The sequence below is a fragment of the Vulpes vulpes genome, chromosome 16 (genome assembly GCF_048418805.1).
Source record: "Vulpes vulpes isolate BD-2025 chromosome 16, VulVul3, whole genome shotgun sequence".
NCBI classification, from domain to species: domain Eukaryota; kingdom Metazoa; phylum Chordata; class Mammalia; order Carnivora; family Canidae; genus Vulpes; species Vulpes vulpes.
In genome coordinates, this window is record NC_132795.1 from 67,331,925 (window position 1) to 67,357,724 (window position 25,800).

General features: G+C 38.1%; 1 long non-coding RNA gene across 1 annotated transcript in view; it reads right to left on the reverse strand.

The window, feature by feature from the left end:
* Positions 1 to 444: 444 nt before the first annotated feature.
* Positions 445 to 25,800, reverse strand: part of LOC140596020 (uncharacterized) — a 48,409-nt gene continuing 23,053 nt past the window's right edge. The window contains exons 2-3 of the long non-coding RNA XR_011998045.1: positions 5,726 to 5,827; positions 445 to 2,915 (exon numbers count right to left, since the gene is read on the reverse strand). This is a non-coding gene — a long non-coding RNA (uncharacterized lncRNA). The remainder of the gene's footprint in view (positions 2,916 to 5,725; positions 5,828 to 25,800) is intronic.

The window sequence follows — 25,800 nt, forward strand, 5'->3', positions numbered from 1 at the left end:
AAGGGAATAGAGGTAGTAAGATGACAGTAAGTTATTTAGATTTAACAAATAGTAGGCACTTCCTATATTCCAGCAATAGTTTTCAAGGTAGCTCAGTGAAGAAAGGGACCCAAACCTAGCCTTTGTAGTGATGACATTCTACTGGGGGGACACAGACAATAAATGACAAATATGTAAATAATACAATATGTGAAGATAATTCCTGCACTGGAAAATAAATAGAGCAAGTAAGAAGTGTACATTTTTTTCCTGAACAATGGAAAGAGTTGAATATCCTTCACCTAAGATGGAGAGATTATGGGTGAAACATTTGGAGGGTAGAGGTTACTTAATATCTCTGTTTGCTCAATTACTATCTCTAAAACACTAAAGTAGTAAGTTTTCAGGGAATTTCCATTTAGTAAAAAATGTTTATCAATAACAGTCCATTGAACTTAACCTTACTTTCACATTTCTTAAGGTCTTCCAAATTCCATGATTTTTATTGTTAATGTGGTATTGTCTTGCCCCTACAAAAAAGAAAAAAAGAAAAAAAAACATGTTTTTTTTTAGATAATAAATTTTTGACATGAGTTAGTAAACGTTTTCTATTAAAGAAATCATATAATATGTTTTTAAAGGCTTTTTTTTAATTCTTCAATTAAGATACTGAATAAATAGCATCTACTGTGTATTCGTAACTCATGTTTGTGAATGATTAACGCTCTTAAGAAGCAAACACCTTTGGTCTGGGAAAGTAAAATAAGGCTTTTAAATATTTAAACTCTGTTTTTTTTTTATTAAGTATAAAATCTACATAACAGAAAAGATCTTGTCTGCCATATTTTCTACCTATAACCTATGGTTCTGTGGTATGTTATTTATCGACCCTGGTTATATACTCACACATTTAGCTGAATTAAATGAAATAAAACCACTTCCAGTGCCTTTTCTTTTTTTCAGTCAAAGTGATTCTGCTGATGACCTGCTGCCCAGATATCACACTCATGAAGCATGACCTGATTCCCCAGGAAGCTGGCTGCTCATTGAGCTGCTCTGTCCTACTGGTTTGCTTATATCTTGATTATAAGCATTATCACATTGTATTCCCCCCCCCCCCACAGTTGAAATGTATTGTATTTCAATTATATGCTTGCACTTCTATTCCCTTGGTGCCTCTAGAGAACAGAGGGGCCCCAGAGTCTTAATGGTTCCTGATATATGGAAGATGTTCAATAGATGTTAAAAGAATGAAGATATCCACCAATGGGCAAATGCTTCCATACACTTCTACCATACATAAATGCTGTATTTGAACTTCCTCCTTGGGAAGTTAAACCAGTGACAACGCCAAAGCAGTATGTCCTCTGTTCTTTACTGAAGCCAAATTCCAGACTTCAGGGGACCACCTAAGGTACTCTATGGACTGCTAAGTAGCTGAGAAACTGAAAAGAGAATAGGGTAGAGTAACCAGAGCCCAGGTGAAAAAATGACCAAACCTTGTGGACCCTTCTCAGAATTATTATTTTTCATTCTTGCTACAAAGTCAAAGTTTTCTTGAAGCTTCTCAAGTTTCTTGAAAAATAGCACTTGAAGGTGCTATTTTTATAAAGTAAAGAACTTAGTTTTTCAGATACTACACCTAAACTAATGCACACAAATAGGTTATATTCTTTTCTGGCTACTCTGGACCCCCAAAACATTCTGGGTGGGGAGACTAAAGCTATAAAAGCTATTTTTCAGCACGGTAAAGGACAGACTTTAGTGGGACAAGTAGATCTTTATAGACAGCATCTTGTCTTCACTGTCTCACCTTTTCCTCTGATGTCACTTACGTTATCAGCATTTTGAAGAGTGCCTATTTAGGCCAAGAGAAAAGGCAGCTACCTAAGTGTTTGTGAGGGGCACGAGGCCTAGTACAAAAATATCCCACTGGTCTAGGATTTCTCCTTTGCTCTGCTGGAACAAGGGAATTCTCTAGTAGCCATAGTTAAGGGTCACTTTAGCAATTGGAAACAATGATCAAGCAGCAAATTGTTGGCAGGGGAAATCCAGACAGAAGGTAGCTTAAATTGATGGCTTCTGTGGAGGCCAAGGGAATTTGAAACAGAATTTGCCTGGGGTTTTGCTTGGCCAAATCACCTTTACAAAAGAACAGTGGTGCCCAAACAATGCCCATACCCCAGATCACATTCAGAAAGCTGGAATCAAGAATTCCTAAATGAATAAAAATCATTCTAGAGGGAATGCCCATCTTCCCAAAAAGGCTTCTCCAATTTATTGTCCCAATTTACACTGAAAGTTATCATTACTCTCCAATTATTCCAAGGAATTCATTATCTGGTGTTATCAGGTGCTAATCAACTTCAGAGGATCTTACATATGATTTACATGAATTTAAACTTTGACTGTAATTGCTTACAATCTTTTTCATTAAACTCATTGGACACGGACACCAATCCAACCCAGATAAAAGATGGATGAATCCAGAGGGATATATATCTTTGCCCTGAAAAGATTCAGATGACAGTGAACAGTACAGTACTGACTGTCCTGTTGTGAATACCAAGAGCTCTCACAAAGCCCATGCCTCTCTGTTGGTGCTTCTCCATAGCATGCTCTGTCCTTACCTCTTCTCAGTACTTACTGTGATCTTCTGGATTGTAATTGTCAGGGATATAACTCTCTTCTGGCTATTCCCAGTACCTAGTTCCTTGTAAAAGTGCAAAGCATATTTAATGAAAAAAAAAAAGAGATATAAAAAACCCACCAAAAACTTCTGAGAATTTTTGCCTTTAAAGAAGGAAAAATGGTGTAAAAGAGAAAGAAAAGCCTGATATTGTGTTACCAAGGCATGAGCTTGAACCAGCTCTGTTACTTACTACACTTGCTTCTTTAGGAAGTCACTTCTGTTCTAGAAGGCCCAGTTTGTGCATCTGTAGAATAAAGGTGATGATACTTTTCTTATAAGGCAACTTCAGTAGTCAAAGGTCTATTATCATGTAATAGAGTCAGTACAGTATTTGGAGCATTCTTGGTAATAGTACAGTTATTTATCATGTCCACGTGTATACCGGATAAATGTTCATTAGTAATGCTGCTGGGCAATACCAATTTCTTCTTTCTCATGCAGCCTCTTCATACCTTTGGTGATCTCCATGAGTGAACACCAGAGACTCTGCACAGTTATCCCCTCAACTTCTCTACAGGTGCACACACTGGAAGATTGAGGGGAAAGCAGTGTGGGTCCATCATACCCAGACCCTTCCAGTGGATACTTCCAGGTATGCTGGCCCGAGAGAAGGTGTTGTGGTCTGTCTTTAGTTGATGTTAACTTATTAAATGTTATTAAATAGGGGCACCTGGGTGGCTCCGTCGGTTAAGCATCTGCCTTGGGCTCAGGTCATGATCCCAAATCCTGGGATCCAGCCCTACATTGGGCACCCTGCTTAGTGGGGACTCTGCTTCTCCCTTTCCCTTTGCCTGCTACTCCCCACCATTCACGTGCACACTTGCTCTCTCTCAAATAAATAAATAAGTAAAATATTTAAATATTATTAAGTGGTATTTACTTATGGTCCCTGAAAACAATAAATCAAGGAGAGGACTGGAGCAGAAAATGTAGAAGGTTTCAATGCTGTGCTTGTGTACTTCTCAGTATTCATTAGCGGGAATCTTTAATAGTTCCTATTAAAGCGTTAGTAGCTATTTCTCATAAATTTGCCATCATTTTCAAAGGGCCAGGTAGAGTGCTTGCTTCGGCAGCACATATACAGAGGGTCAGGTAGGTTGTTTTATTTTATTTTGCTTAAAAAAGGATGTTTTGTTTTCAGAATACAAAGGTGCTGTCGGCTTTTATAGGTGACAATAGTAAGTTCTAACAACAATAAAAGTAACACTAATTGAGAATTTATTGTGGACAAAGATGGTGAGAGAAGCATGGTACATGTACCATTTGATCTAGATATTACTCCCCAGTGATGTTTGAGAAGATTTCAAATGTCAAGAAGATACTACCAAATCCCTAGTTTCCACAGGGAGAATGAAGTGTTTGGTTCACTTTTCAGAAGAGAAAAATACAGAAGAAAAATTTACAGCTTAAATCTGTCCCAACTTCCCTTCTTCCTGGTTGGGTAGGCATGACTATATGTGAACAGTGAGTTTGAGAATACGAGCTGAGTATGATGGATTCCATGTAGCCTGCTCTCTTGCTTGCACTTGTCCACCAAGCTAGTGTGTTTAGTTAGGCCTGGGCTTGACTTTTGGTAAGCTTAGAAGACTGTTCTTGCCCATGTAGGACCGTGATCAAATGGTAAAATGACCAAATGGACCAAACAGGTGTACACCTAAACCAAATTCTTAAGTCAGTTTTGGCAGTAATATAGCTGATACTTTCATTCTCTTTTCTGTCTCCTGTGTCTTAGTTCTTAATGCATTCCAAACCAGGAGGGAAAAGAAGGTAGAATTATTATTTGCCATCCCAAAGTTCCAAACCAAAATTTTAAATGGAAAAGGAAACATTGATTAACCACCTTTGCATTAAGAATACACTGAATGAATCTGTAGCAGGACATGCAGCACTGATTCATGAATGAAGCAAGTAATTTGGAGCAGGCTCAAAGAAATGGAATTTATGAAGATCTAGTCTTCAGAATACTTTCTTTTTGAAGACAGAGAAGAGATAGATTTGAGTAATATGGTACTGCCAAAGTTTTGAGTTTAAATGCTTTGAGTCCACACACACACACACACACACACACACACACCCTATAAAACAAAAAAGCAATCACTACTTCTAAAACACACATCATTCTCATAGTAGAACAAAATGTGACATTTGTTAACAGAATCCTACCATTCACCTTCTAACCTGATCTCACATTTATTCTAGAACATTGTCTTGTTCTGGATGACAGTAACTTTTCTTACCAATTCAGAGTAGTATTTGTAAACTATTTGTAAAAAAAAAAAATATTCTGGTCATCAACATATTGAAAGTGGAGGAAAGTAAATATATACAAGTATTTTTTTATCATATACCTATTGTTCATCTTAACAATAAGATTATATCCTGTTTCCTTCAGATACAAGTGTTTTTTGTGTCTGAATGGCATGCAGAAGAGCCCCAATGATGCTTTTGGGAGGAGAAAATGAATTGAAACCTAGTCCTCCTCCAGCCCTGTGGCACATACACATTTTCCGAAAATTTCACAATGATATTAATAAAGACATATTGTTTTATTTGTAGGAGCACAGTGTGTTTTAGAAACTCCTACACATAAGACTGTATTGCAGGTGAATTTTCACAGCTACTCCTAGGAGGCAACAGTGCACCAACATTGCTAACTCTGGGTGTTCCAGTCATTTCGATCCCCTCTCTGAGTTATACCCAAAATTTTAAGGGATAAAACCACAGGACCCCAAGATGGAGTAAAGCCAACTAGACCCATGCTTCCTGGCAATCAGACATTGTGCAGATTTTTTCCCTTTTCTCTGAGACTATAAAAGGAAGGTTAGATTAGGTCTGAGAGCACAAGGAAACTTCCTAGGGAAGTAAACTTTTCTATACAGTCGTGAAAAGTACGGCTCAGAGGAGTCCAAGAGATAGCCCTCTCACCCCAAAGTCAATAGGAAATTCGAGGCCATTGACATTGTTATTGGCAGAGGGAGATCCTGGATGATTGACATAAATTGCTATCTTAGAAGGACTGTATAGAAATGTCATTTCCAAAATTAAATAGCTCACCTCTCTGTGGCCAGGGGAGGGGTGGCAGGTGGATGGCCGGCGCACAGCAGGGAGCTCACTTGGCATTTAGCTCAGTTACACCAGTGCACTGAAGATACACATCTGAGAAAGGAAAAGAAAGAAAAGAAAAGGGGAAAAGGGATTCCATGGCTTAGAAAACCAAAACCTCACTCCACGCAAACCAGACAGAGAGAAGGACAGACCCCGTTTATGCCTTGCCTGGCTTTGTATCATATTTTCATCTCTAAAGAAATGAAAATGAAAAAGTAGAGAATTTTTTTCTGATGAATCATCTGATGTGACAAGAAAGCGAAACAGAAGCCCTTTCTCGGAATCTCTGCCCAGGAGCAGTGATTACCTGGGCTTGCAACATTCCCTGAGAAGGAAAGAGGAGGAGAATGCAGAAAGTTCCCTCTCTGATGAAAAACATCTCAGCCGACCATTTGCCAACGTTTCATCCTGGTACAAGGTATTAGGGAGAAGTCAAACAAGGGCAGCTTTCAGAGGTGGAATTTGGCAACTGCAGAGTCAGTGCTACTGGCCTTAGATGTGAACTTTGTTCTTTGTTGGCACGCTAATTACATTGTGTCAACAGAAGCAATTTCGGAGGGAGAGAATATAATGGTGATTTATTGATGATAGAATCTGTGCCTTTGAAGAGTGAGAAATGCTCTAACAAATCGCAAACATTTAGACTTGTGGAAGGAAGGCTTTAGAAAATGAGATGTGTACTTAAATCATCTCAAAGTAAGTGTTGATGGTTGCAAGGAATAAAGGATTCCGTTAGAAAGTGCACTGTGCAGTGTTCTGTTTGCCTGTGTTTTGTTTTTTTGTGTGATTGGTTGATTTCAGATGATTGAAATCATTTTGCAGATATTCAGGGGAGTCAAACAGGCGATATATTGTTTATATAGGTGTTGTTTTGTCCTTCCGGTTAGTCCTACGTATTACTGCGGGAAGTTGTACCAACTAGCAGTTCCAAAGCCCTAATTTCCACATCTCTTCACCTTGCCTAGACCGACCCTCTTCAAAGTTGCTAGGTAAATTTTCCAGTTATCCATGACCGTGCGGCACATTGTTCCAGAACTCAGTCCTTAAGAAGGGCCATTTTATTATACTCGAAGATTCTGTGGGTCAGGAATTCAGAGTGGATACAAGGGGTGCTCGTCTCTCTCCTTCGTGTTGTCTGGGCCTCAACAGGGAGGACTTGAAACTGGTTTTGTTTGTGTTTTGCTTATGATTCCTTGTCATTTTAAAGGATATTTCACATCTGATTTTTTTAAAAAAATATTTATTGATTGATTTGAGAGAGTGAAAGAGAGGGAGGGAGATGAAGAGGGAGAGAGAATCTTAGCAGACTCCTCACTGAGCATGGAGTCCACGCGGGGCTTCATGTCAGGACCCTGAGATCATTCTGGAGCCAATAACCAAGAGTCGGATGCCTAGCCGAATGAGCCACTGAGGCATTCCTCACATATGATTTTATGTAAAAGGATGGCAAGAAATATATTTTGTCCCCTTTGTTTTAAAATTTAAAAGTAGGACGAATCACAGATGATAAAATTTAAAGTGTAATGATGGAAGATTTGCCATTTTTTTTCCTGAGAGTTAGAATCAAAGTGTTAAACATTAGAAGCACTGATGAGCTTGGGACCATGTGTAGGGAGGCCAAGGAGGAGTTCCCACCTACATGAGTAGAACTTGAATGGTCAGGGAAAGGAACTGGGAAGAAACTTACTGTGTTCTGTACTTGAACTCACAGCCTCTCTGTCTGGCTACTGAGAATCCCATGGAGAGATTTTTATTTTAAAGAATTAAGAAAGATATCATCTGAAGAGCCTGCCTAGTGTAGGACTGTGACTACGTAACATTTTGGAAAAGGTAAAACTCATTTTAGATCAGTGGTCGCCAAGGGATTGGGAGGCAGGAGGATGCCTAGGTTTTTAGGGGTGTGAAATCACCCTGTATGATGCTATAATGATACATGTTAGTATATATGTAATTATGTACATAGTATATGTGTTGTAAATATGCATACATCCGTGTGTAACATGCATACATCATACATTTGTCCAAAGGCACAGAATGTGCAACAGTGAGAGTGAACCCTAGTGTGAACTGGGGACCCTGTGTGACTGATGTGTCGATGCAGGGTCATTGATTGTAACAAAAGTGCTGCTCTGGTGGGAGATGCTGCCAGCAGGGAGGCCGGCTGTGTGTGGACAGCGGGTAAATGAGAGCTCTCTGTTCAATTTTGCTGTGAGAACCTAAACCTACTCTAAAAAACAAAGTTTGTGTTTGTTTGGTTTTTAAAGCCATCTCAGGTAAATTTGCTTTAATTTACAATTTGGAGAACAAAACTTTGGTAATCCACCCCAAGAGCTTTCTTTGAAAAAAAAACATGCCAACAAAGTGAGGGTCCAGTTAGTGCAAATAGTCCAGCAAGTGCAACTCTGTTGAGAAGGGTCTGAAAACTCGTGAGAGGAAAGGCAATCAATCCCCTCTCCAGGTGCACTGTTTGAGTGGAGAACATAATAAAGTGCCAGCAGATATGACCGTCTGCCAAGAAAAGTTGGACTATAGCCGTTGATGTTAAGAGGTGCTCACGTTTAAAGCAAGCTGCGCAATTATTCAGTTTGACTTGAGCTGGATGGGCTCCATTTGGAGCCTGTTTTGGGGCATCCCGCCTTTCACAGACAGAACAAATTAGAGGGAGCTCTGACGGGAACATCAGAAATGATAAAAGGTTTAGAAAATGTGACCCATGAGAAAAGGTTAAGAGAACTGGACACATTCAATCTACAGAAAAGAAGGCCTGAGGGAGACATAATAACTATTTTACTCCTACATAAAGGGATATTAGAAAGAGGATGGGGACCAATTATTCTCATTAGTCAATGGGGACAAAACAAGAAGTAATAGGCTTACACTGCAGCAGGGCAGATTTAGGTTAAATATCACGATGAGCTTTCACACTATCAGGAGTTAGAGAAGATGAGCGAGGGTTTGTGTAGGCTCATCTTGCTGAGAAATGGCTGAGGTTGAGTTTAATGTGTGATTAATTGCTATGGGTTGGGGATTTTCAAATTGAGTCCTCTCTCGCTTTATGTGTCATTTAATCCTCTCCCCCCTTTACGTCATAGATTCGGGGATCTATGTGAATGGGAACAGATGTATATATATAAGGGTTTCCCATTCTACATCTTTACATTAGAATGTCAAGGGAAGGAACAATATTCTTAAATTAGCGTCAAAATACATTTATTACATCTGTTATTAGAGAGTGCACAGTGTACTACTTCATAATTCGTGAAATGTACAACTTCCATCAACCTTTGAAATGTTTTACAGAAACATAACACTCAATAATGTCTAAACAAGTGTGTGACAAGAACATTGAAACATGCTTTCTATAAGGAATAAAATCCTATTGCTGATAGATTCTCTCTCTCTCTCTCTCTCTCTCTCTTTCTGTCATTTCCTGGTTTCAATCAGGCTTTAGAAAACCCTTGGCACCTGAACCAAGGAACGTACAAGCCCAAACACTCACCCCCTACTGTGGCTTATTGGAATTTTATCTGCCTAAAGATTGGGCAAGTTTACCTCATTATTTCTCCACTCTCTTATTGGTCACAAAGTTTGTAGCCCTTGATACATCTTTTCATGGAGCCATTAAGTGAAACAGCCAGTAATGAGTATCTTCATAATGACTCATTTAGTTCCTTCCACTGGAAGGGATGCATATTACTTCTGCAACACTTCACCTACTCCATTCAAGAAACCAGCAGCCCTGGTTAGTTGCCATTACAAACTTAACTTCTCTTGAAATCACTGGTGCTACAAAATGTTCTTTTAATCTCCTATAATCTTGAGTTTTTAGATATGCAATATTTTGTCTATTGTGAAATCAGTGAAATGGTTTTAGAGATCCCTGTGGTTTTCATACATTTATATTTATCCCAAACTCTTTCAACTGCCAATTGTTCATTAAAATAAAGTAAATTGGAATCATTCATAAGAAATAAAAGCACTTTATAGTTCACTATGTTGATCTTACCAGAATATCTTTGTGAAAAAAGCATACTTTAAAATAATTCTGAATTTCAAGATTGATTGTTTAAAGGCAAGCTCTCGTTTATTCGGAAGTATGCTTACATTTCCTAGTAGGTAGAGGCTAAATTACCACTCAGGCCCTGAAGATGGCCAAGATCGTTTCACCATCACTGAGCACAAGGCTTTCTATAGAGAAGTGTTTTCGAGTGAACATAATCCAGGAAATATGATTTAAACAATTCAAAGTTGCTTTCCTGGCTTTGTATGTTTTTAATCTACAATAATGAATGATGGGTTTTGTATTCTTAAAAGAAATAAGTTGTTAGATTATTTCACTAGATAATCACTAAACATTAATAATTTAACATTCTAACTGTATTTGAAATTCTGAGACCAAAATTAGAAGGTGTTTGAATTTCTTAAAAGAACATTTTAGGCAGTGGATGGAAGTCGCTCTGGGAATCACCAATTAAATGAAATGCTTCTAATTTATGATTTATAAATGTACACAATTTCAAATCCTTTATTCCTTTACAGAAATATAACCTCAGTCTACCTCTTGTTCTCACTGACTCCAAATTCACCTTCTAAATTACAAACTGACCATCCACGTACCTTGTTCAAAAACTCTATTGACTGCATTGTCTACCCCAAAAAGCCCGAATGCTTGCAGGATCACACCTTGTTAACCTTGGTTTTTTTGAGCATTAGCTCTTTTGTGTTTTGATTATACAAACAATAAAAGTTTACTGCATACCACTTGGAAAATATCAAAAGCAACAAGCCAACCAAACTTCATACTAAGCAACTTTCGATCCAAAAAATATGTCTGTATTTTCTGTGTCCATCCTTTCCCTGTAATGATTTCTGCCCAAAATGCCTTCCTCCGGCTCAGCCTCTTTGAGACAGACCTTTCAACCATTAAGATTCAGATAATATAGGTCAGTAATGCTTTCGACGGCCTCTGACTCCCAGACCTAAAATTTCATCTATTGTAGTTATTTCTTTTAAGTACCTGCTACTCTTTCCCATAGGATGGTGAGCTACCGCAAGGCAAGCATGGCCATGCATCTTTATATCCTTGGCACTTAGCGTCATGCCTGCATCAAACAGGTTCAGTGAATTTTTTCTTAAAGATTTTATTTATTTATTCATGAGAGAGGCAGAGACACAGGCAAAGGGAGAAGCAGGCTCCATGCAGAGAGCCCAATGTGGGGCTCGATTCTGGGACTCCAGGATCACGCCCTGAGCTCCAACGCCGAGCCACCCAGACACCCTATCAATGAATTTTTGATAAATGAGTAAATGAGTCAAATTCTCCCAGTCACCACAGAGTCCAGTCAACCCACAGCCATCCCTGCCCTGCACACCCTGATGGGAGCAGGGAAAACTGTCTATTATACACATCTAGGTTAAAAAGAGCAGCATGCTTCCCTCCAGTTGGCTCATCTCCTGATCTTGCTATTTAAGTCAGGTTTCTCGGACACAGAGTTTGAGTGTATAATACTCATCTAGTTATTGCATTATCTGTTTAAAAGAAGATCCTTACTATGTATTGGCGGTCTCTTTGCCACTGATGTCAATTAAAAAAACAGTTGTGTTTAAAGCAACCATATGACCCGCTTTAAATTTTTACTAAGCCATTGGTTCTATTTTTTGAAACTCAGTTTTATTATCTGCTTACAAACCAGTGCCCTCTAGAAAGAATGTGGCTACACTCACTCTCTCTCTAACTAGATGTGGCCAGTGCCCACTTCTGTGCCAGCTATAAATCCTCACACCCACGAAGTTTGAGGCTGGCATATCTCATTTGTGATGCTACACTTGTGTTCCACTGCAAGATTGATTCCCTGAATTCAAAGAATTCTAGCAAATGAATGATTAGAAATACATAATTTTAGGTGACAGCCATAGGTCTGCAGCAGAATAATTTGATATTTGAACTGAACACTTTTTTTTAAAAGATTTTATTTATTTGAGTGAGAAAGAGAGCGTGAGAGCACAAGAGGAAGGGGAGACAGTGGCAGAGGGAGAGGGCGACTCCCCTCTGAGCAGGGAGCCAGAGCTGGGGCTGGATCCTAGGACCCCAACCTGAGATGGTGACCTGAGAGGAAGGCAGATAGATACTTAACCGACTGAGCCACCCAGGTGCCCCCAAACCAAACATTTATCATGAGGAATATGATTGTGATGTGATTTGAATGACGATAGGCTCCAAAAAGGGGGGGTGGGAATCATTTGGGAATCTTCAAAAACCACTTGGAGTAGATTGCTTGTTTCAGATCTGTCTAGAAAAATAAAAAAGTCTTAGGTAACAGGGAATCACTTATAAATCTTTCTACTGATAAACATGTTACCGCATATTTTATTATATTATACAACATATTTTAAAACTATTTCCAGAGTTTTAATGTATGTAAGCTTGTTAGCATATAATTTAGTTGGTGTAATATGGTCTTTCTGGGGCCTCATATTCTTATTTCTATAGAGGAGGCACCCCTGTGTGTGGTGAACAGTGTGGTGTAGCAGGGAACCCGAAGCTTCTGGAGACCCAGGCCCAGGCACTGTCTCCAGGCCTTGGCCTCTGCAATTTTCTATATATCATTCATCTACTTTGTCCTTCTTTTTTTTTTTTTTTTTACTTTGTCCTTCTAATTCCTTGTTTTTATCATAATGTCTCTGAGGACTCTTCCAGTCCTTACAGGTGAATGAGTCTATGTCCCACATGGTTTTTTATACTCTTCCTCTAGCTATGGATATCTTTCTTAGGATAATTTCACATCTTTTAATGCATTTCATTCCTGTCCTGAGTGTTTTGGGAATGGCCATCTTCACTGGCACCTACAATCGCGATTTCAACATTTGGACCACCTTGGCACCTTTTGGGTTGTTAGGATCTGGTTAGTCCATCATCTGACATGCATGATAGGACTCCAGAGAGTCCTGAAAGCACATGTCTGTGGAAAGGAACAAGGGACCTTTCTCAAGGCCCTTGCTGATGGGGCTCCGCCTGGTCCACGTCCCCTCGGGGTGCGGGGCACAGAGCTTTCCGTGGCCCCTGTCTTTTGGTCATGTGGAGCCCCAAGATATTCGAGGCAAGCCAGACAGAGCCCAGGAAGAGCTTTAGGTACAGAACGGATTGTACCTTCAGTACAGATGTGCAGAGCCCTTGAATTACACAGCCTTTGAAAGAGACAAAGGCTATTGTGTACTTATGGCTTATTTTCCTCTAAGAGAAAAACTTAGTAAGCGTTTTTGACACATGGACTAAGTATGTCTGTGTAGCAGCTGGAATGACACAATGGACCCTAATAGCTTTTTCAGGTTTTTTTTTTTTTTTCATACTCTCTGCACACTGCAATCCTTCCTCGTCCCCCAGAGGATGTGCTTACAAGCCACTCCCCTGGGCAGTGCTCAGATTCGGATATTTATTTGGTGAGATGGAAAAGCCAGGCAACTTCGAAGGGCCCATCCCCTAAAGAAGATACTTTGTTCTTCACACACTTTTATTCCCCTGAATTCCGAATGCTACTATTTTATGAGCTCACTTTCCAATTTGGGTGATGAAATAATTTACGGTGCAACAACCTCAGGTCTCTGGAGTCTGTTTTTGTCTACCCGATTCTGTTCACTGCCAGGCGAACACCCCTGCGGGAGCTGCAAAGGTGGGGCCTTGCAGCAAGAGTGGCCACATGGCTGTGATTATGTATGAATTAACACATCAGCATCACGAAGCTCGGAGAAAAACACATTTCCCAGATGTGTATTTGTGGCTTGTAAGTTTGTAAATGGAATAGATGAAACAGTGACACACTCTCATTTCTCTGTGTGTGTTTGTTGCTTTATTTGCTATGTTTGGGACACAGGGATATGAAAGACAGGTAGGAATGTGTGCCTAGATGTTTATCATTTTTAAACAGAGTGTAAATTGAACATGCCATTTCTCCATCAGCCGTGATTTAAATGCTTGATGTTAGAATGCATTTCTCCACAAGTGATTGTCTTGGCGGCTTTGTTTATACCATCTCTCTGCTTTTCGTGCTGGTAGGGGGAATAGTGGGGGGCAAGGGAAGCAATGCCTAGTGTGAAATTGAGAACTGCAGCATTCCGATGGCAACTTTCTTCTCCAGCGGATTCTTGTAACAAGCCACAGGAACATGGCTTTAAATAGATCCATAACAAAGAGTTAAAAAGACATTAGGTCTTTTTGTTCTTCTGTGGCAAAATAGCAACTTCAGCTTGTATTTCAAGATGCATATTTGCTGTGTTGGTCCTCAGGACTTAAAAGTGAAGTTGAAATCAATCTCAGATGGATTATCTGTGTGATATAAACATGTGGGCATGAAATGTATGGAGAGTACATATGGCAGGCCCATCTGATATAAACAAGTGGGGCTGAGAAATATACATACATGACGTGATTGATTTGTTAACTGTGTATGTAAATGGAGCTGAAGGCCCATTTTCAAGCATGACCTGCGATAAGCAAATGCATATAAATACACAATAAACGGAGATAACACAAGAATAACATCAATTAAAACAATTATAACAACTTCTAGTCATCACGAGGTATTGTTCCAGTTCCGTCTTAAAACAGGAAAAGCTCCCAATTGTTCTTAAATCGACTGGTAACTGATTCCACATTTGTGAAGCCCGGACACAAAAGGGTTTTTGTCCCTCGTTTCTATTCACTGAGGACATGTGAGTTCCAAAGCCCCAGAAGGGAAGTTATGTATGGCTCTCTGTTTGACTGGGACAGGTTGAAGTGGTGCCTACCAATAAGACGCTCCCTTTATTTCGGGATCACAAATACACAGCGGATAGTTCCCTCCCAAGCTGAAAGGGCAGAAGTCTAAGTCTTACCAGTTTCCAGGACTGTCATGAAGTGTACAGGCTAACGGATCTAAAACCCACAACTCATGCTTTTAGGAAATCAGTTTGCATTATCTGGGGGTATAATTGAACTGAACAGTATGCACGGGAACATATCTAAATTTACCAAGGCAAAAAAAAAAAAACAGCCACCAGAAATCCACACTCTTATGACATGAGATTATTCTGTTCATGTGTATGGGTGCATGTTTCACCTAAAGAAGCAAGGTTGTGCCCCATACCCCGGGCACCAGTGGCTTGCTATTTCCTGGCACTTGCTTCTGGGTCTTTGTGCAGACTTTCCTTCCGAGTTAACGCTTTCTCCACCATTATTTAAATGGTGGTTAAAACATCTACTCTATAAAGCACCTCTGAATCCCCCCAGGAATCTCCTCTGTAGCAGAAAAGTCTGCTGTGACTCTCACCACTTGACCTTGTTAATCCCAGGTTACACAGGGGTGGTTTCTGGATCTGTGTCTCCCGGGGCCAGGGGGATAAGAGGATATGGACTTGGGCAGAGGAAAGCATGTCTTATGTCATATCTGACCAGTTTGTCTCCGCATCAGAATAGGAGCCACATAGAAAGTTGTCAACCATTGTGTACTGAATGGCTTAGAATCCACAAATCTTTGCTTAGACTCAGAATTTCAGATATTTCTTAGATATCAATAAACTGTTGTTATAGCAAAATAGGAAGTATTGCTACTTGCCAGCAGCAATGACTGTCTATTATAAAAAACCAGGGCTAAGTAATTCTGATTTTGAATCTGCATGTCATCTCTGACTTGGCCTATCCAGTGCAATCTTACCTCTAGGAGCAAATGCTTGACCATGGGGACCCAATGACATCCTCTGTCCTCTGAGCCTTCCTGTCTCTGTGGCTCCACAGATCACCCCCCACTCAACCATCACTTCCTAGGGTAACAAGCTACAGTTGGCTGTCTTCTCTCCCCAGGAGAAAATATATTCATGGATTTTTGACTCAAATGATCTAAGTGGTTGCCTTGAATTCTCATTTACTTTCTTTGTGGAGGCCTGATTGAGTGTCAATGACAAAGCAGTCTTGAGTGTAAATCCTCTTACTCATAGTTTTGTTGCATTTGTGAAATAAGGAGCATTGGTATTTAAATTAAGCTTCTATATGAGACATGAATAAGCAATTTCTTTTAAAACCTAGAGGCATCCCAACACAACCATGTAGGGAGATAGTCTGACTTCTGACTCAGGATCAGATAGCCCTTTGATGCGGCCATAGATCCCCTGGTGTAGACCGACCACCATGGTGAGTTGTAAAAAAAAGCCCTTCTTTCTTTTGTCAATGCCTCACATCAATACATGTCATAGCAAAGGGAGCCCCACTGCTCTCTTCACTTTTCTGAGTCTGTTTTCCCCTCTATGAAGCAAGGGGCTGGACCAACGGATGATTGTGTGAGTTCCCTTCTGACACTAGCATTCATCTCTACCTACTATGTACAACCATAGTGGTTACAAAGACCTGCAGATTCTAATTGGGGGAATATAATTCTTCTATTGGAATGGCACATTTCCTCCCTAGAAGGGAAAAATAGGCCTTCACGGCAGTGGGTCCTGAGGTCCCTCATCAAAGATATTTATTTTAAAATGCAACATCCATTCATATTTTATTAAATGCCACCAAACAAATTGAACAATTGTATTTTTTTAAAAATATTTTATTTATTTATTTGAGAAAGAGAGAGAGCATGAGCAGTGGCAAGGGGTAAAGGGAGAAGCAGACTCCCCACTGAGCAGGGAGCCCTATGCCAGGCTCCATCCCAGGACTCTGGGATCATGACCTGAGCTGAAGGCAGATGCTTAGTTGACTGAGCCACTTAGACGCCCCAACAAATTGACCAATTTTAAATGACACTCAGCCACTGAGTCAGATGCGAGGGCACACCTCCTACTTCAATTCTACCAGGAGGGGAGATGTATTTCCTGTGGAATTCTGGAAGACTCATTTAACCTCTGTGACAACTGCTGTGGCTGGATTCACCTGGGAGCAAAGGTGGGGTGACGTTGATTTTGGGGAAATATGGACAATTTCATAGGACAATTTCAAGACAGATTGAAAACAAGGCAGGGAGTTTAGGAAATGAAGCTAGATGCACAGAGATGGGGCTAAAGGGAGCATGCTTCACTGAGTTAAGAACCATGCTCTACCAGAAGCTGGGGAACTGGTAATCAGGGAGGCCTGTGGTCAGGTTTCCTTAGCCTGAGGCAGCACGTAGGATGGATGGACATAGTACACGCTGCTGGGGGCCTGGCCAATGGGGCTGGGCTTCAGAATACCTAAACTGGGTGGGAGGGGGAGGCAGGCAGCCTGAGCAAAACATGAAACAGTAATGCATACCAATGTTACAGATCTCCAGGGAAGCCGGACGTGGGTCTGATTTGTGCCTAGGATCGCTCCCAACAGTCAAAGGATTGAATGTTTTATTATGCAGAGCTGACAAGGGAAAATATGTAATCAATTCTGTAAAAACTTTTGCCCCAACCGGCCTCCTTGTTTGGCGTTCCAAGAAGAGTCTAAGTTCCTCCCAAACTCTTCCTTTATGATACAAAAACCTTCTCTGCTAACAGAAGAGCAGGATGCAAATATTCAATCAAAGAGACTTGGCTGCGACACTTTTCACCAGAGACTACTTCCTCAGGTCACCTGGGATAAAATGAAGAGCATCTTGGGTCAGGGGTTCTAGAAGCAGAGGGGAGATGAGGAGTCTTGTGGTAATGGTGTGCAAGGAAGGGCTCCCAAGAGACACTGTCAGGGAATGGAGGAACCGGGCAGGCAGGGCAGGAAGCCAGGTGAGGGAGTTGTTTTAGGCAGTGGCATCCTCAGTCTAAGCCCAGCGCAGCTCTGGGGTGTCAACTAAACTTGAGAGATGTCCTGACTTGAGGAAGGGGGGGGGCATTCACACCATCACTCTGGGCAGAAGAGTGAGAAGAGAGGTTCTCTGAAGAGAGGTCCAGGGTCCCTGTGCAGATGTGAGAAGCAAGGTCCCCTGGGGTGGGGTGGGGGGGGGGCAGATGGGGGCTGGGGGTTACACAAGGGGCTCTCACTGGAGCGGAAGGGTTCTCACATGCCTTTCATCAACCAAGATTTGTATATAGCCTTATGGGTACAATTTGGAATCAGAAGTGGTTTTTTTTTGTCTCACTTTCTTATGAGTTGTAGGCACTTGAGCAAGGTACTTAAATTTTCTCACACACAAGAGCTTGGTTTTTACTTTTGTAAACCAGGAGCCAGGAGTCATGTCACTGCTTCCCTTCTAGGAAGTTGTGACACGAAGAGTACAGTGCACAGCTGAGTGTCCGGCCTCGTAAGTGGTTAATAGATGTGAACAATCATGAGAATTGAATTTCTTGTGCTTAACTAACCATCCCTGACTGTGCGTTTTTTTTTTTTTTTTTTTTTTTTTTTTTTTTTTTTTTACCAGAAAGATGCAGATAGTGTGGAAGAGAAAAGCTACAGATAAACTTTGTCCTGATACTTGAGGGCAAACATATACATAGGCTTTCTGCATTCAGATACCCCAGCTTCTTTTGATCTGAATTATTCAGGGAACCCATTCAACTTTCTGCCTTAGTCCTGTTTTGCTTAGAAAACAAAAACGCTACTGACATTATGATTCTTTCATTACACAAATTATAGAACTTCTCTGGGCCAAAATTTCTCATCTATAAATAAGATGGTTTGACAAAATGGTCTCCCAAGTTTTCTTCCCAAAGTCTGGTATGATTCTTGATTCTTTTTTTCTTTTTCTCCCCCCAGTGCTTGCCATTTTAAAGTGAATTAATCATGGGAAAATAAATTTTCCATTCTACAGAAGGTTTCAAACAAATTCTTAACCTTTACAATTCAAAAATATTATGCTAACCTATAAATGAGACTTCAACTGGAGGTAAGAAGATAGGAACATGAACTATTTTGTTTAGGTGCTCTTTTGATGTCTTGTTGTTTGGGGTTTTGAAAACAGCGTAAGGCAAGGCAGGGCAGAGGGGAGAGTTATCTTTGAAAGGACTCAAATAACTCTAATCATTTCTAAAGAAAATTTGCAGATGAGAGAAAAAGTTGCATGCCACATTTTGACTGGCTTGGAGAGAACAGTTAAAAGAGGACACTCTTTACAACAGAATGTTGTTATGTTGAAGACGGTTAACGACAGCGGTCTTTCTGGAGATACAAGGCATGTGGCCTTTGTGAAATACACAGATTCTGAGTTAGGGAAGTTCTCAGGATAACATATCTTTATTCTTTTTAAAAGGCACCTAAGAATAAATAACAAATAGGGTAATAAGATTTGATCATTGAAATTATTCTGGACAAACTCAAGAAAATATGTAAAATTACATATGTTGAATTATAATTGTGACAATTTCAGAACCTTATTCTTGATGTTACTATGAAACTTAATATTTTTTTGTGGTAGTTCATTTTAACTTTAAAAGAGTCCATTCATGGACGGATTGAGATAAATAAGAATTTATTTATGCACTGAAATACATGGCTTGAAAACATGAAGATTAACCAACCATATCTACATTTAGGATACTAAATGCATATCCTTAGGTTGCTCTTATAGTAATTACATACATATTGAGATACATGGCTTTAAATAAGAAGTTTCAGAATATGAAAAATTGGAATTCTTTTTAAAGCTCAAAATGTGATTGTTTTACAAACTCCTCCATAGTCTGCCTTCTTCCACAATATGTCCCACACACAGCCTCAAGGACAAGTCTTAGCTAGGTAAGCAACTACCTTGAGCATGAAATCAACTCTTCCTCCATGGATTCCAGTTAAGATGAGCAAAGGAATATAAAAACTGGATATGGGGTGAGGAAGAAATCAGTGCTACAAACTAAGGTGGTAGTCCAAACATTTTTAGAAATTCAAGTTAGGTATTGTGGAGCTGGATTGCGTTTGAAGAAGACACTCATTTACCTTCCATATAAAGAAGTGTGCTTCAACAAGATGTAAGTAGAGATTCTGTAATAAACCTAATGTGACAGTTTGGAGGGGCAAAAGCAGGTCGCAAACAAGATGGGGAGTACACTACTCAAAATCTTCTTTCCAGTTTTGAATAACAGCACTTAAATGGAGATCAGTCATGGCTACATCAAGAAGCAGAGCAATAGTTTTCACAAACATCCTTGATGCTTGGTGAAGGCAGTAGCGGGAGCCCAAGGCCAGGAATGTGTCTGAAAGTCATTTACTAGGACGACAATTAAAATAGGATGTATAACTTCAAAATTACGGGAAGAAAACTGGTCAGGTAGATCATGGTTCACATTGCCAAAAAGAGAAAAAGAAAATAAAAAGAAAGGAAAAAAATACATTAAAAGGAAACATCATAAGAAAAAGGGACTAAGTATATCACTTAATAATAACAGATGAAAATGAGTTAACATTTTAATATCAGACCATACATAATTAAAAGCAAAAAAAGTGACAAAACCAAAAGTTTTTCTTTTAAAAATTAAGAATATAATCACCAAAGGAAAAAAAAAAGAAAATAATGTTTGTGAAAGTTTACATACAGAATTACATAGCACAAAACCTATATAAATAAATGTCTGAAACACAAAGGGCAATTGTCAGAAAATCAACAGAAATGAGAGACTTTGGCATACTTTTATGAATGCTTAACAGATAATAGGCAAAAAAATAATGGATATATAAGATCTAGGTCATAAAACCAATTTGATGTGATTAAATAAATACATTAATTATATTACACATTTTAAATGTCTGTGGACAATTTAAATATGATTTTATTATTTACAAAGAGAACCTCAAGATAGTTCACAAAAAAGAAACTCACACATTCTCTGACATCAGGCAATAAAACTAGAAGTGAATCACAAAGATATAAATAAACACTCATAAAAATCTTACCTTTTGTAACAAATAAAAAGGCACCTAAATAGTCCCTAACAAAGGTAAAGGAGAAATTTTCGTTATGGAATGTTCAATACATAATTACAATAAAAATTCACATTAAAATGTATGGGATGTTGCCACAGTTTTAATTAGACATAAATTTGTAGTATGAAATGGCTTTAGTGTTAACGAGAAAGAACAAAATAATGCAATTTAATCATGTATGTTAAGGTTAGAAAAGAGCAAAACAAAAACAAACCAGGAGTAAAAGAGAAAGAATCTGCTACTTTTATAAAAGCACATTTGATAAATAAAACTGGTGTTTTTTTAAAGGAAAATGTTACTTACAAACAACCTCTACCTAGTCTTTTTTAAAAAAATAAGGAAACCCATATTTCCAGATTCAAAGGAAATCAATTTTTTTTAAGAATTGATTAAGAGTAGGTCCTCTTTTTTTTAAAGATTTTATTTATTTATTCATGAGAGACACACACAGAGAGAGAGAGAGAGAGAGAGAGAGAAAGGCAGAGACACAGGAAGAGGAAGAAGCAGGCTCCATGCAGGGAGCCAGAGGTGGGACTCAATCCCAGGTCTCCAGGATCATGCCCTGGGCCGAAGGCGGTACTAAACCTAAACCGCTGAGCGACCCGGGCTGCCCAGGAAATTAAATTTATGAGAAATACAATGAATTGTTTTATACCAACAGTTTTGAAAATTTTAATCAAATGGTCAGTTCTCCCACTGTTTTGAGAAACAACTTTTCTGATATACAAAATATTTACATATTTTATGTTTTATTTCTGGAGTTTTCACCTTAACTTTAACCTACCTGGCTAGTCTAAAGGCTAATATCACACCGTTTTAATTATTGCAGCTTTTTAAGACATGTAAGTGGGAGGTAGGTCAAGTCCTCTTTCATTATTTTGCTATTTCTAAATTTTCTTAGCTATTTTTTACCCAGTTTTTACAATAGAATAACTTTGGTTAAAATTTCATTGAAATCATGATAAGAATGTTATTTGATATTGGAAGTATTATTATTTGCAAATATTTAGGCTTTTAATCAAAATCATAGTATGTCCCACCACTCTTTTGGATTTTATCCTAGGTCAGTATAATTTTTAGGATTTAAAAAAAATAAATATATTTACAAGTTTATTCTTAGGATTTCTTTTACTACAATGAATTTTATATTGTCTATTAGATTTTTTCACTGTAGACAGCCATTTATTTACATAGGTTTATTTTGTAGCTTGTTGCAGAACTGAAATATCCTATCAACTACATTTGCTTCATTGGATTTCTAGGAAGTCAATCAAATGATGAGAATATAAGACAAAAATCCTAAATTCAAAACTTCTACTCCAGATATGAGCTCTTTTATTTATTTTCTTGTCATATTCCATGAACTAGAAGTTTCAGAAAAAGTTAAATTTTGATAATGATAGCATGCATTCTTGTATTTCCATGACTTTAAGAGGATGGTTTTCATGTTTTGCTACAATATTTTACTTAATTGTTTTCAGATTTTTTTATTATGTTAGGAGCATAGCCTTTTTTTTAAGAGCATAGCCTTTCAATTTCACTTTACTAAGACATTTTTAAAAATTGAGCTTTGATAGAGCAACCTCTAAGAAAACTACACAAAGAGATATATTCAAAACAAAAATAAATCAAGATGGCATCCTGAGAAATGTACAACTATCCCATAGGAAGGAAAGAAAAGAGAAACAGAGGGGATTCTTGGGTGGCTCAGTGATTTGGCACCTGCCTTCAGCCCAGGGCATGATCCTGGAGTCCTGGGATCAAGTCCCACATCGGGATCCCTGCATGGAGCTTGCTTCTCCCTCTGCCTGTATCTCTGCCTCTCTCTCTCTCTGTATCTCATGAATAAATAAATAAAATCTTAAAAAAAAGAAAGAAAAGAGAAACAGAGGAATAAAAAACTAGGAAAACAACCAATAACATTTTGCACTTAAGATTTATCATATCAATAATTTCCTTAAAAGTAAATGACTAAGTATATCAAATAAAAGAAATTGGTAGAGTGGATTTTAAGAAGAAATATCCAAGAAACTCAATTTAAATACAATATATGAAGTTTGAAAATAAAAGAATAAAAAATTGTAGTATGCAAAAAATATTTTTAAAATATAGGAATGACTACATTAATAAAATAAAGTAGACTTCAGAGCAAAGACTATTACTAGAGAAAAAGATGGACATAACATAATGATAAAAGGATCAATCCATAAGAAGGCATGATGATTCTAAAAATAGGTGTGCACCAATTACATGAAGCCTCAAAATGCACGAAGAAAAGCTGATAGAGCTGAAAGGAGAAATAAATACTTATAGTTACAGATTTCAGCACTCTATTCTCAACTATTGAAAGAACCAGTAGAGAGAAAACCAGAAAAGATATAGAAGAATTGAACAACATGATCAATCAAAAGAAAAACATATCAAGAATCCATAGAATAAGAGCGCCTCTCTGGGTCAGTTGATAGAAGGATGAAACTCTTGCTCTTGGGGTTTTGAGTTGAAGCCCCATGTTGGGTAAACAACATTTTAAAAAAGAATCCATAGAATATTCAACAAAATAGACCATATTCTAGGTCATAAAACAAATCTAAGAAATGTATTTTAATAATAAAGTCATACAGAGTGTGTCCTCTGACTACTATATAATCAAACTGGAGCAGTTAACAGGAAAACCTCCAAACAACTGGAAATTATAGAACATTCTTCTAAATAAACCCTGGGTAAAAGAGAAAGTGTGAAAGGAAATTTAAAGATATACAGAACTCAGTGAAATACAAATAGGTTGAAAATACAACCTATAAGATATGTGGGATATAGTTAAAGCAGCACTGAGAGGAAAATTCATAGCACTAAATGCTTACACTGAAAAATAGGAAAGGTCTCAAATTAATAATATAAGGTCTCAAATTAATAATAATAATATAAGAAAGCAAAGAGCAAAACAAACATAAAACAAAAAGAAGGAAATAATAAAATAAGAGCAGAAATCAATGAAATTAAAACAAAACAACAGATTAAAAAATGAAACAAAAATTAGGTTCTTTGGGAAAAATTAATAAAGTTGAGAAGTCTTTAGCAAGACTGACAGAAATAAAAAGATGGAAGACAAACATCACTAATATCAGGAAAGAAACAGGATATTACTAAATTCTTCATCCATTAGAAGAAACAAAGAGAATTCTATATAGTAATTCATCCTCATAATTCAACAACTTAGAAGACTGAACTAATTCTTGAAAACTACAAATTACCAAAACTTGACCAAGATATAATAGATAATCTGAATAGTCACAAACCATTATAGAATTTGAATTTGTAGATAAAAAATTCCCCAAAAGAAAATCTCCAAGCCCAGGTGAAAATTCAATGGAAAAATTCTACCAAATATTTAAAGAAGCAACATCAATTCTACACAATCTTTTTTTCAGAACACAGAATAAGAAGGAACATTGTACAACTTATTTGATGAGATTAGTATCATTTCTGATATCAGTACTAGATAAAAAGAAGACAAACGAAAAGTACAGACACATATCTCTCATGAACCTAGTCATAGAAATCTCCAAGATATATATAAAAAAAAGAAATCTCCAAGATATTAGCAAATTGAATCCAGAAATGTATAGAACAAATTACATACCATGTATAAGTGGGATTTTTTCCCCCAAGTATGCAAAATTGGTTCAACATTTGAAAATCGATCAATGTAATCCACCATATCAACAATCAAAAAAGAAAAAAATATGTAATTCTATCAATTAATGCAGAGAAATCACTTGAAAAATTCCAATAATCATTCATAGTGACAACTCTCAGAAAAATAAGGACAGAGGGAAACTTCTCCAATTTGATAAAGAGCGTCTTCAAATGATGCATGTCTACTGTAATATTTAATAGTGAAATACTGAACTCTTCCTAGGGGATCATAAGGAAAATATTTGTCTCTATCACTTGTATTCAACATAGTGCTGAAATGTCTTCACAGCAGTAAGAAATAATGAGCAGGCATATCTGAAAGAAAAAAATAAAACCTATTCCTATGTGTAGTCAACATTATAATTTTATTGTCTAAATAGAAAATCTCAGGACATCACAGCAATATTTCCTAGAGCTAGTACATGATTTCAGGGGCACCTGGGTGGCTTAGTCTATTAAACGTTCGACCCTTGATTTTAGCTCAGGTCATGATCTCAGGGTCGTGAGATTGAGCCCCACCTCCACTCCATGCTGGGCATGGAGTCTGCTAAAGATTGCCTCTCCCTGTAACTCTGCCCATTCCCCACCCACTGGCACAGGTTCTCTGTCTCAAAAAAAAGAATGATTTCAGCAAGGTTGCAGGATATAAGGTCCACACAGAAAACTAGCAACAGACCAGTAGAGATCAAAACTAAAAACTAAGTACAGTATGTAATTGTACCAAAGAAAATAGAACACATGGTTATAAATCTAACAAAATACATATGTAGAATCGCTTCTGTGAAAATTACACACTGTTAACCAATGAAATCAAAGAAGATCTAACTAATGAAGAGACATACCACATTCATGGATTGAAGACTTAACATAGTTAGGAATATCAATTCTTCCCAAATGGGGTTTTTCTTTGTTTTCCTTTTTTCTTTGCTGTTGTTTCTTAAAGATTTTACTTATTTACTCATGAGAGACAGACAGAGGCAGAGACACAGGTAGAGGGAAAAACAGACTCCTCATGGGGAGCGAGACTCAATCCCAGGACCCCAGGATCATGCACTGAGCTCAAGGTAGATGCTCAACCACTGAGCCAACAGGCATCCCAGATCATGGGTTTAATGCAGCTCTTAACAAATTTTAACAAAAAGAAACACGTTTTTTGGATATAGACAAGTTTAATTTATATGGAAAAATACAGACCCCAAGATAACTTAAAACATTCTAATGAAGAACAAAGTAGGTTTCACTTTATCTGATATTAAGGCCCACTGTATAACCACGACAGGTGGTATTGACAGAGGGAGAGACACATAAAAGTTGAACACAATACAGATACAGTCCTACACAAATATACTCAATTGATTTTTTACAAAGGTATGAAAGTAATTCAATAGAGGACCGATAGCTTTTTCAATAAGTAGTGCTGGAGGAACTGTAATCCATATGTAGAAAAGTGAACCTCTACATAAGACTCCCACTTTATAAAAAAATTAACTCCTATATAAAATGG